The sequence below is a fragment of the Electrona antarctica genome, assembly GCF_951216825.1.
Source record: "Electrona antarctica genome assembly, chromosome: 11".
Lineage (NCBI taxonomy): Eukaryota > Metazoa > Chordata > Actinopteri > Myctophiformes > Myctophidae > Electrona > Electrona antarctica.
In genome coordinates, this window is record NC_136792.1 from 41637656 (window position 1) to 41649987 (window position 12332).

The window sequence follows — 12332 nt, forward strand, 5'->3', positions numbered from 1 at the left end:
AGAGTATACAAATGGAACCAAATGGACAATGGGTCTGTAACTCAGAGAGTATACAAATGGAACCAAATGGACAATGGGTCTGTAACTCAGAGAGTATACAAATGGAACCAAATGGACAATGGGTCTGTAACTCAGAGAGTATACAAATGGAACCAAATGGACAATGGGTCTGTAACTCAGAGAGTATACAAATGGAACCAAATGGACAATGGGTCTGTAACTCAGAGAGTATACAAATGGAACCAAATGGACAATGGGTCTGTAACTCAGAGAGTATACAAATGGAACCAAATGGACAATGGGTCTGTAACTCAGAGAGTATACAAATGGAACCAAATGGACAATGGGTCTGTAACTCAGAGAGTATACAAATGGAACCAAATGGACAATGGGTCTGTAACTCAGAGAGTATACAAATGGAACCAAATGGACAATGGGTCTGTAACTCAGAGAGTATACAAATGGAACCAAATGGACAATGGGTCTGTAACTCAGAGAGTATACAAATGGAACCAAATGGACAATGGGTCTGTAACTCAGAGAGTATACAAATGGAACCAAATGGACAATGGGTCTGTAACTCAGAGAGTATACAAATGGAACCAAATGGACAATGGGTCTGTAACTCAGAGAGTATACAAATGGAACCTTTTTTTTGGGTTCCATTTGTACACTCTCAGAGTTAAAATAACATGGATTTTACAATATGAATTGGGGGTCCCAGAGATAGAAATACCATTAAATGGGGGTCAGTAGACTAATGCATGTCAAACTGGGGGTCCTTGAAATTAAACGGGTTGAGAATCACTGCTAGAGACGTAAAAATCTTCTCTTAGGGGGGTCCCTGGCATGTCTTTTCAAATGGGGGTCCGTGGGCTAATTAGTGTCAATTTGGGGGTCCTTGACATGAAAAAGATTGGGAAGCACTGGTTTATATAATGCCAGATGATGAGCCAGATCAGGACAGAGCTTTGTTATTTCCCTAACAGAAACTACCAGTTTAACATAACGGAATAAAGACATATTGCGTAATACCTCATATTAGGGTACGGTTTAAGACTGATTTTACCACCATTCACTCATTAGAAGTTCAGATATTTCAAAACAAAGCTTTGTCCAATAATGACATGGCTTCAAGTGGATCTCAGACTTCATGTGTCCAGTTCCTGAAATAATCTAGCTGATAACATCGTTTGTGCCCAAATTTGGACAATCCCAGTCCCATTGACTCTCATTATGAACTAGATTTAAAAAAAACTTTCTAAAAGTATAGAACATATGTGAACAAAAATGTGTAGGATTCTGTTAGCCTATAGTGACAGACACGGATGTGCACAAGAAATTGCACCCTGGACAGCTATGCATCCTCCATTGTAGCACTTTCATTCTAAACTGAAGGGGGCGAAGGTGTTGACTCTCGCAGGAACAGCGACAGCTTCATTTCTACTTAGTTCTACCCCGCTCTCTCGCTGACCCTTCAAGTCAACAGTAGCTGTGTCACTGATCAAGGTCATCAGGCTTCTTAGTGACATGAGTTCTTCTTGCTTCATTTGTTCCCATGTTTTCCACATTTGTTCACTCTGCTCATTCCAGGCTTTCTCTTTGTCGTTCAGACTCCTGTGGTACTCCGCCGCTTGAATCCGGAATACCCTTTGAAGGTGGGTGATCTCTCCTTCCTTCTTCTCCAAAGTCTTCTTGAGTTGTAGGATGGTGTCATCTCTCTCCTGCAACTGGTTTGCTACAGTTCTCAGCTCTTCTTCTATGGCTTTAAACTTCTGTTCTGCAGAGAGTAATTTATCACGTTCCATAGAGCATATTTCCTTCCATTTATTATTCTGTTGCTCCATGGTGTTAGGCTTCTGCTCTGCAGAGGGGAACATGTCCTCATCCTCCACAAACACCAGGATATCCTCTGTAACAGAATTCATGGTTGCTTTTGGGGCTGACTGATGTTCCTTTAGCGCTGTGATGGAGGCCGACTGATATTCCTGAAACTCGGTGATGGAAGCAGCTGTGGTCTCCTGGTGTGGAAGGCCTAGGGAACAGTCCATCAGGTCAACAACAGCGCTATCACTGGGGATCAGTTTTCTTAGTGACGTGTGTTCTTTTTTCCTCATCTGTTCCCATGTTTTCCACAGGTCTTCCATTTGTTCACATTGCTCACTCCAGGTTCTCTCTTTCTCATTCAGACTCCTGTTGTACTCCTCCGTCTGAATGCAGAGTCTCTGTTGAAGGCCGGCGATCTCGTCCTTTTTCCTCTCCAGTGTCTTTCTGAGTTGCAGGATGGTCTCATCCCTCGCCTGCAACTGTTTTTTTGCAATATGCAGCTCTTCGTCTGAGGCTTTAAGCTTCAGTTCTTCAAAGAGGATCTTTTCCACAGCCTCCAGATCCACCAAAAGGCCCCATGTAAGTTCATGCATGGTTGCTTTGGGGGTTGACTGATGACTTTCTTGAAGGCTAGCTATCTCTTCTTCCTTCCCCATCATCTTTTGAAGTTCTATGATGGTGTCGTTCCTCATCTGCAACTTATTTGTTGCCGTTTTCAGCTCTTCTTCTGTGACTGTAAGTTTCTGTTCTTCAAAGAGGATCTTTTCTACAGCCTCCAGATGCACCAAAAGGCCCTGTGTAAGAGCATGCATGTTTGATTTGGGGGTTGAATGATGACTTTCTTGAAGGCTGGTGATCTCTTCCTCTTTCCCCATCATGTGTTGACGTTGGATAATGGTTTTCTCCATCACCTTCAACTGGTTTGTTGCCGTTTTCAGCTCTGCCTCATGCCAGCTGTGCTCCTTGACAGCCATGTCATTCCTGAAGTGCAATTGATCGTGTTTCATAAAGCATGTTTCCTTCCATTTTTTCTCCTGTTCCTCCTCCATGGGATTAATATTCGGCTCGACACCGATTAAATTGTCGTCAGCCTCCAGAAGCACCAGCAGGTCCTCTGTAAGATCATTCATGGTTGTTTTGGGGGCTGACCGATGTTTAACTTGAAGTCCAGTGATAGCTTCATCCTTCTCCAATGTCTTCTGGAGTGCTAAGATTGTTTCATCCCTTGCATGCAACTGGTTTGGTGTTTTCAAATTCTCTGGGGCTTTATGCTTCTGCTCTGCAAAGATGAACTTCTCAGCTAAATCCTCCTTTTCTCCAGGCAGTGTTTTTATCTCCTTGTGCCAGCTGTTCTCTATGGCAGCCATCTCATTCCTGGAGTGCGACCGATCACGTTCCATTAAGATGTTGCATGTTTCCTTCCATTCATTCAGTTGGCCAGCCAAAGCCTCCTTTTCTCTAAGCAGTTCATTTCTCTCCACATGCCAGCTGTGCTCCTTGGCAGCCTTAAGATTCTGTTCTGCAGAGAGGATCTTTTCCAGAGCCTCTAGATCGACCAGAAGGTCCTCATAGGTTCTCCCTTGAGGGCCGGTAACCTGTCCCTCCTTCTTCTCCCACATCTTTTGGAGTAGCACGATGGTCTCATCCTTTGCTGGCAACTGGTCTGTTGCAGTCTTCATCTCTTCTCTTGTGGCTTTCTGGATATCAGCTAAAGTCTTTTTTCCAAGCAGTTCCTTTCTCTCCTCAGGCCGGCTGTGCACCCTGGCACCCATGTAATTCCTGAAGTGCAATTGATCATGTTCCATAAAAAAGCATTCGTCCCATTCATTCTTCTGTTCCTTCTCCATGGTTTCAGGCTTCTGCTGCTCTACAGAGAGGCACTTTTCATCCTCCTCCTCCTCCAAGTCCACCAGAATGTCCTCTGTAAGATAATCTATGCTTGCTTTTGGGGTTGATTGATGTTCCTGAAGCTTCTTGGTGAGGGAGGCTGCTGTGGTGTACTGATGTAGAATTGCTTGCAGCACATCCATCTCCTTATCCGTTGAGGCACTGACCTCTGACATCTGTCAGTCAGATTGTAGCGTAATGTGAAAATATAAATAATAGAGTCTCGTAGTAAAGGTGTGAGGATAAGTCCGGCCGCTGCCAAGTCAACTTCTGACACCACCCTCACCCTACAACACCTTAAAGGCATTGGTTCTGGTCTGACGTCAACACAGAGCATTGCATAACAATGCAGATTTGCGCAGGTGAAAGAACATATAAATTAGACTGTAGAATTTAATAACAATCACACCCGTGTGAACTGAGTGGTGCAGTGACGTCACACACAAACCATATAGCAACCATGCTCCTTTTTTGAGTGGACAGGTACACGAACATACAGACAAAGCTGGTTGTTGGAGTGGTTTGCACCACTAAAAAAAAATGGATCAAACTTTCAGATGTTGTTTTTATCCCAGTGTGGAGGAAGAATGATTAGGATTTTTATTGTGATCTCTCAACCCTTGAAATATATAATCCTTGGTTTCTGTTGTGTTTGAACAATAATAGCAATTTAGTCTAGTATCCAGCCCATAGAGCCCCATTGTGAACCCGGACATGTTGAGTACACCAAAGTTTTATGTTAGAAATGTTTTTGAAAAAAAGGACAAAAATCACTCCGATACCATGGGCTATAGTCCATGGTCTCGGAAATGATGAAAAACGGCATGCTATAGTATGCCGTCCGAGACCATGGTCTATAGCCACTCCAAGACCATGGATGAAAAACGGCATGCTACAGTATGCTGTCCGAGACCATGGACTATAGACCATGGTCTCGGGGTGATTTTCGTCTTTTTTTCAAATCCTTCTTTTTCATCATTTATAGCCCATGGTCTTGGACGGCATACTATAGCATGCCGTTTTTCATCATTTTTTAGGATTTGAAAAAAAGACGAAAATCACTCCGAGACCAAAAGCGTGACGAGAAAGCGTTACGGAAAAGCATGACGCATTTTCTGTAGCATATTTTGGAGAATAACATCCAGAAGAACACTGGAAAGAGATGGAAAGCTGAGGAGATTCTCAGAGAGCATGGTGGCACTCTGTGATAAGCTGCTGTCTATGTGAGCCACAGGTTGTGGGTTCACAAGTCTAGCTGAATTCCTTCCACTCTTAACTGTGGACCACATTTTGGAGAATAACACCCAGAAGAACAATGGAAAGCTGAGGAGATTCTCAGAGAGCATGGTGGCACTCTATTAAGCTGCTGTCTATGTGAGCCACAGCTCATGGGTTCAAGTTCATCCAAAGGTCTCGGAAGGCATACTATAACATGCCGTTTTTCATCATTTTTGAGGATTTGAAAAAAATAAGAAAATCACTCCGATACCATGGACTATAGGACATGTTCTCGGACGGCATACTTTAGCATGCAGTTTTTCATCATTTTTGAGGATTTGAAAAAAAGACGAAATTCACTCCGAGACCATGGACTATAGCCCATGGTCTTTTCATCATTTTTGAGAATTTGAAAAAAAGGCGAAAATCACTCCGAGACCATGGACTATAGCCCATGGTGGGATTTGAACCGACAATGTCTGGATCACGTGGACAGCCACTTAACACATTGAGCTACCAGGCTTTCATTGTTCTGTCATGGTTTCTCCTCTATATTATGTGATTAAAATCCATGATAACACCTAAAAGCACTAAAAGACGCCTTTGATGCACAGCAAACACCATTAAAATGCTCTTACATGATCCCAAGGCCCCATTTGAAAAGTGACACCAAGAAGAACAACTTAATAACAGAGGGCTCAGTGGCACCCTTGTTAAGACGACATCCCTATGAGCCAGAGGTTGTGAGTTCAAATCCAGCTGAGTTCCTCCTACATTCACTCTGCAGCATGTTTTGGAGAATAACATCCAGAAGAACACTAGAAAGAGATGGTAACCTGAGAAGATTTTCAGAGAGCATGGTGGCACTCTGTTAAGCTGCTGTCTATGTGAACCACAGCTCATGGGTTCAAGTTCATCCCATGGTCTCGGACGGCATACTATAGCATGCCGTTTTTCATCATTTTTGAGGATTTGAAAAAAAGACGAAAATTACTCCGAGACCATGGACTATAGCCCATGGTCTCGGACGGCATACTTTAGCATGCCGTTTTTCATCATTTTTGAGGATTTGAAAAAAAAGACGAAAATCACTCCGAGACCATGGACTATAGCCCATGGTCTTTTCATCATTTTTGAGAATTTGAAAAAAAGGCGAAAATCACTCCGAGACCATGGACTATAGCCCATGGTCTCGGACGGCATACTTTAGCATGCCGTTTTTCATCATTTTTGAGGATTTGAAAAAAAGACGAAATTCACTCCGAGAACATGGACTATAGCCCATGGTAGGATTTGAACCCACAATGTCTGGATCACGTGGACAGCCACTTAACACATTGAGCTACCAGGCTTTCTTTGTTCTGTCATGGTTTCTCCTCTATATTATGTGATTGAAATCCATGATACCACTTAAAAGCACTAACAGACACCTTTGATGCACAGCAAAAAACATTAAAATGCTCTGTACATGATCCCAAGGCCCCATTTGAAAAGTGACACCAAGAAGAACAACTTAATCACAGAGGGCTCAGTGGCACCCTTATTAAGACGACATCCATATGAGCCAGAGGTTCAAATCCAGCTGAGTTCCTCCTACTTTCACTCTGCAGCATGTTTTGGAGAATAACATCCAGAAGAACACTAGAAAGCGATGGTAAGCTGAGAAGACTTTCAGAGAGCATGGTGGCACTCTGTTAAGCTGCTGTCTATGTGAGCCACAGCTCATGGGTTCAAGTTCATCCCATGGTCTCGGACGGCATACTATAGCATGCCGTTTTTCATCATTTTTGAGGATTTGAAAAAAAGACGAAAATCACTCCGAGACCATGGACTATAGCCCATGTTCTCGGACGGCATACTATAGCATGCCGTTTTTCATCATTTTTGAGGATTTGAAAAAAATACGAAATTCACTCCGAGACCATGGACTATAGCCCATGGTCTTTTCATCATTTTTGAGAATTTGAAAAAAAGGCGAAAATCACTCCGAGACCATGGACTATAGCCCATGGTGGGATTTGAACCCACAATGTCTGGATCACGTGGACAGCCACTTAACACATTGAGCTACCAGGCTTTCATTGTTCTGTCATGGTTTCTCCTCTATATTATGTGATTAAAATCCATGATAACACCTAAAAGCACTAAAAGACACCTTTGATGCACAGCAAACACCATTAAAATGCTCTTACATGATCCCAAGGCCCCATTTGAAAAGTGACACCAAGAAGAACAACTTAATAACAGAGGGCTCAGTACCACCCTTGTTAAGAAGACATCCCTATGAGCCAGAGGTTGTGAGTTCAAATCCAGCTGAGTTCCTCCTACTTTCACTCTGCAGCATGTTTTGGAGAATAACATCCAGAAGAACACTAGAAAGAGATGGTAACCTGAGAAGATTTTCAGAGAGCATGGTGGCACTCTGTTAAGCTGCTGTCTATGTGAGCCACAGCTCATGGGTTCAAGTTCATCCCATGGTCTCGGACGGCATACTATAACATGCCGTTTTTCATCATTTTTGAGGATTTGAAAAAAAGACGAAATTCACTCCGAGACCATGGACTATAGCCCATGGTGGGATTTGAACCCACAATGTCTGGATCACGTGGACAGCCACTTAACACATTGAGCTACCAGGCTTTCTTTGTTCTGTCATGGTTTCTCCTCTATATTATGTGATTGAAATCCATGATACCACTTAAAAGCACTAACAGACACCTTTGATGCACAGCAAAAAAAAACATTAAAATGCTCTGTACATGATCCCAAGGCCCCATTTGAAAAGTGACACCAAGAAGAACAACTTAATCACAGAGGGCTCAGTGGCACCCTTGTTAAGACGACATCCATATGAGCCAGAGGTTCAAATCCAGCTGAGTTCCTCCTACTTTCACTCTGCAGCATGTTTTGGAGAATAACATCCAGAAGAACACTAGAAAGCGATGGTAAGCTGAGAAGACTTTCAGAGAGCATGGTGGCACTCTGTTAAGCTGCTGTCTATGTGAGCCACAGCTCATGGGTTCAAGTTCATCCCATGGTCTCGGACGGCATACTATAGCATGCCGTTTTTCATCATTTTTGAGGATTTGAAAAAAAAGACGAAAATCACTCCGAGACCATGGACTAAAGCCCATGGTCTCGGACGGCATACTTTAGCATGCCGTTTTTCATCATTTTTGAGGATTTGAAAAAAAGACGAAATTCACTCCGAGACCATGGACTATAGCCCATGGTGGGATTTGAACCCACAATGTCTGGATCACGTGGACAGCCACTTAACACATTGAGCTACCAGGCTTTCTTTGTTCTGTCATGGTTTCTCCTCTATATTATGTGATTGAAATCCATGATACCACTTAAAAGCACTAACAGACACCTTTGATGCACAGCAAAAAAAAACATTAAAATGCTCTGTACATGATCCCAAGGCCCCATTTGAAAAGTGACACCAAGAAGAACAACTTAATCACAGAGGGCTCAGTGGCACCCTTGTTAAGACGACATCCATATGAGCCAGGGGTTCAAATCCAGCTGAGTTCCTCCTACTTTCACTCTGCAGCATGTTTTGGAGAATAACATCCAGAAGAACACTAGAAAGCGATGGTAAGCTGAGAAGACTTTCAGAGAGCATGGTGGCACTCTGTTAAGCTGCTGTCTATGTGAGCCACAGCTCATGGGTTCAAGTTCATCCCATGGTCTCGGACGGCATACTATAGCATGCCGTTTTTCATCATTTTTGAGGATTTGAAAAAAAGACGAAAATCACTCCGAGACCATGGACTATAGCCCATGTTCTCGGACGGCATACTATAGCATGCCGTTTTTCATCATTTTTGAGGATTTGAAAAAAATACGAAATTCACTCCGAGACCATGGACTATAGCCCATGGTCTTTTCATCATTTTTGAGAATTTGAAAAAAAGGCGAAAATCACTCCGAGACCATGGACTATAGCCCATGGTGGGATTTGAACCCACAATGTCTGGATCACGTGGACAGCCACTTAACACATTGAGCTACCAGGCTTTCATTGTTCTGTCATGGTTTCTCCTCTATATTATGTGATTAAAATCCATGATAACACCTAAAAGCACTAAAAGACACCTTTGATGCACAGCAAACACCATTAAAATGCTCTTACATGATCCCAAGGCCCCATTTGAAAAGTGACACCAAGAAGAACAACTTAATAACAGAGGGCTCAGTACCACCCTTGTTAAGAAGACATCCCTATGAGCCAGAGGTTGTGAGTTCAAATCCAGCTGAGTTCCTCCTACTTTCACTCTGCAGCATGTTTTGGAGAATAACATCCAGAAGAACACTAGAAAGAGATGGTAACCTGAGAAGATTTTCAGAGAGCATGGTGGCACTCTGTTAAGCTGCTGTCTATGTGAGCCACAGCTCATGGGTTCAAGTTCATCCCATGGTCTCGGACGGCATACTATAACATGCCGTTTTTCATCATTTTTGAGGATTTGAAAAAAAGACGAAATTCACTCCGAGACCATGGACTATAGCCCATGGTGGGATTTGAACCCACAATGTCTGGATCACGTGGACAGCCACTTAACACATTGAGCTACCAGGCTTTCTTTGTTCTGTCATGGTTTCTCCTCTATATTATGTGATTGAAATCCATGATACCACTTAAAAGCACTAACAGACACCTTTGATGCACAGCAAAAAAAAACATTAAAATGCTCTGTACATGATCCCAAGGCCCCATTTGAAAAGTGACACCAAGAAGAACAACTTAATCACAGAGGGCTCAGTGGCACCCTTGTTAAGACAACATCCATATGAGCCAGAGGTTCAAATCCAGCTGAGTTCCTCCTACTTTCACTCTGCAGCATGTTTTGGAGAATAACATCCAGAAGAACACTAGAAAGCGATGGTAAGCTGAGAAGACTTTCAGAGAGCATGGTGGCACTCTGTTAAGCTGCTGTCTATGTGAGCCACAGCTCATGGGTTCAAGTTCATCCCATGGTCTCGGACGGCATACTATAGCATGCCGTTTTTCATCATTTTTGAGGATTTGAAAAAAAAGACGAAAATCACTCCGAGACCATGGACTAAAGCCCATGGTCTCGGACGGCATACTTTAGCATGCCGTTTTTCATCATTTTTGAGGATTTGAAAAAAAGACGAAATTCACTCCGAGACCATGGACTATAGCCCATGGTGGGATTTGAACCCACAATGTCTGGATCACGTGGACAGCCACTTAACACATTGAGCTACCAGGCTTTCTTTGTTCTGTCATGGTTTCTCCTCTATATTATGTGATTGAAATCCATGATACCACTTAAAAGCACTAACAGACACCTTTGATGCACAGCAAAAAAAAACATTAAAATGCTCTGTACATGATCCCAAGGCCCCATTTGAAAAGTGACACCAAGAAGAACAACTTAATCACAGAGGGCTCAGTGGCACCCTTGTTAAGACGACATCCATATGAGCCAGGGGTTCAAATCCAGCTGAGTTCCTCCTACTTTCACTCTGCAGCATGTTTTGGAGAATAACATCCAGAAGAACACTAGAAAGCGATGGTAAGCTGAGAAGACTTTCAGAGAGCATGGTGGCACTCTGTTAAGCTGCTGTCTATGTGAGCCACAGCTCATGGGTTCAAGTTCATCCCATGGTCTCGGACGGCATACTATAGCATGCCGTTTTTCATCATTTTTGAGGATTTGAAAAAAAAGACGAAAATCACTCCGATACCATGGACTATAGCCCATGTTCTCGGACGGCATACTATAGCATGCCGTTTTTCATCATTTTTGAGGATTTGAAAAAAAGACGAAAATAACTCCGAGACCATGGACTATAGCCCATGGTCTCAGACGGCATACTATAACATGCTGTTTTTCATCATTTTTGAGGATTTGAAAAAAAAGATGAAATTCACTCCGAGACCATGGACTATAGCCCATGGTGGGATTTGAACCCACAATGTCTGGATCACGTGGACAGCACCCTTCATGGCTGAGGGAAGTAGGGGTGCTGGGGGGGCTGTAGCACCCCCTCCCCCCAGACACAGCCCCCCCTCGAACAGGAGGGGAAGAAAAAAAAAAGATAAATAAATATGCTGTATCACAGTATTGGCACCTTATACTGGTTAATTGCCTGTGTCAGTTCGTTCATATAACTTGCGTGTGGAGAGGGAAAGTAAAGGCCACGTTTGCGCGTGAAAATGCGCAAAAATGCGCGTGCATGATGCGCGTGCACGCGCATTTTTGCGGCGCGCGCTACGCGCGCGCACCCCCTACTAGACGCTCAGCCCCTGCGAGTGTAAAGTACTTCCCGCGGGCCTGGCACCCTTAACACATTGAGCTACCAGGCTTTCTTTGTTCTGTCATGGTTTCTCCTCTATATTATGTGATTGAAATCCATGATACTACTTAAAAGCACTAACAGACACCTTTGATGCACAGCAAAAAAACATTAAAATGCTCTGTACATGATCCCAAGGCCCCATTTGAAAAGTGACACCAAGAAGAACAACTTAATCACAGAGGGCTCAGTGGCACCCTTGTTAAGACGACATCCATATGAGCCAGAGGTTGTGAGTTCAAATCCAGCTGAGTTCCTCCTACTTTCACTCTGCAGCATTTTTGAAAAAAAGGCGAAAATCACTCCGAGATCATGGACTATAGCCCATGGTCTCGGAGTGATTTTCGTCTTTTTTCAAATTCTCGTTTTTCATCATGTTTGACCATGGTCTCGGACGGCATACTATAGCACGCCGTTTTTCATCATTTTTGAGAATTTGAAAAAAAGACGAAAATAACTCCAGTTATATTCCAGCATGTGTCTCCATAGTCAGCTGAATTATAAAAAAGTATGAATGGAGTTTCTAGGTGAAAGTGACTTTTTGACGTGCCACTATCTGCCATTGAGCCACATTATACATTTCTCAAATTTGAAAGCACTATATTTCTAAAACTATGAAACATTTCAAAGATTCCTTTTCAGGCAAACATGTCCACCGTAAGATGAACCTAAATAGGTTTGCATGGGGTTTCTAGGTGTAAGTATGTAAGACTAGTAGCATGCCAAAGTTTGTGCTATTGCCATTGAAAATGCATTGGGCGTTTAAGTTAAATTACTCAGAAACTACAAAACATTTCAAAGCTAAAAGTTCCAGCATGTGTGCCCACAGTAAGCTGAATCATAAAACATGTGAATGGAGTTTCTAGGTGAAAGTGACTTTTTGACGTGCCATAGAGCTGCCATTGAGCCCCATTATAAATGTCTCAAATTTGAAAGCACTATATTTCTATAACTATGAAACATTTCAAAGATTCCTTTTCAGGCAAACATGTCCACCATAAGATGAACCTAAATAGGTTTGAATGGGGTTTCTAGGTGTAAGTATGTAGGACTAGTAGCATGCC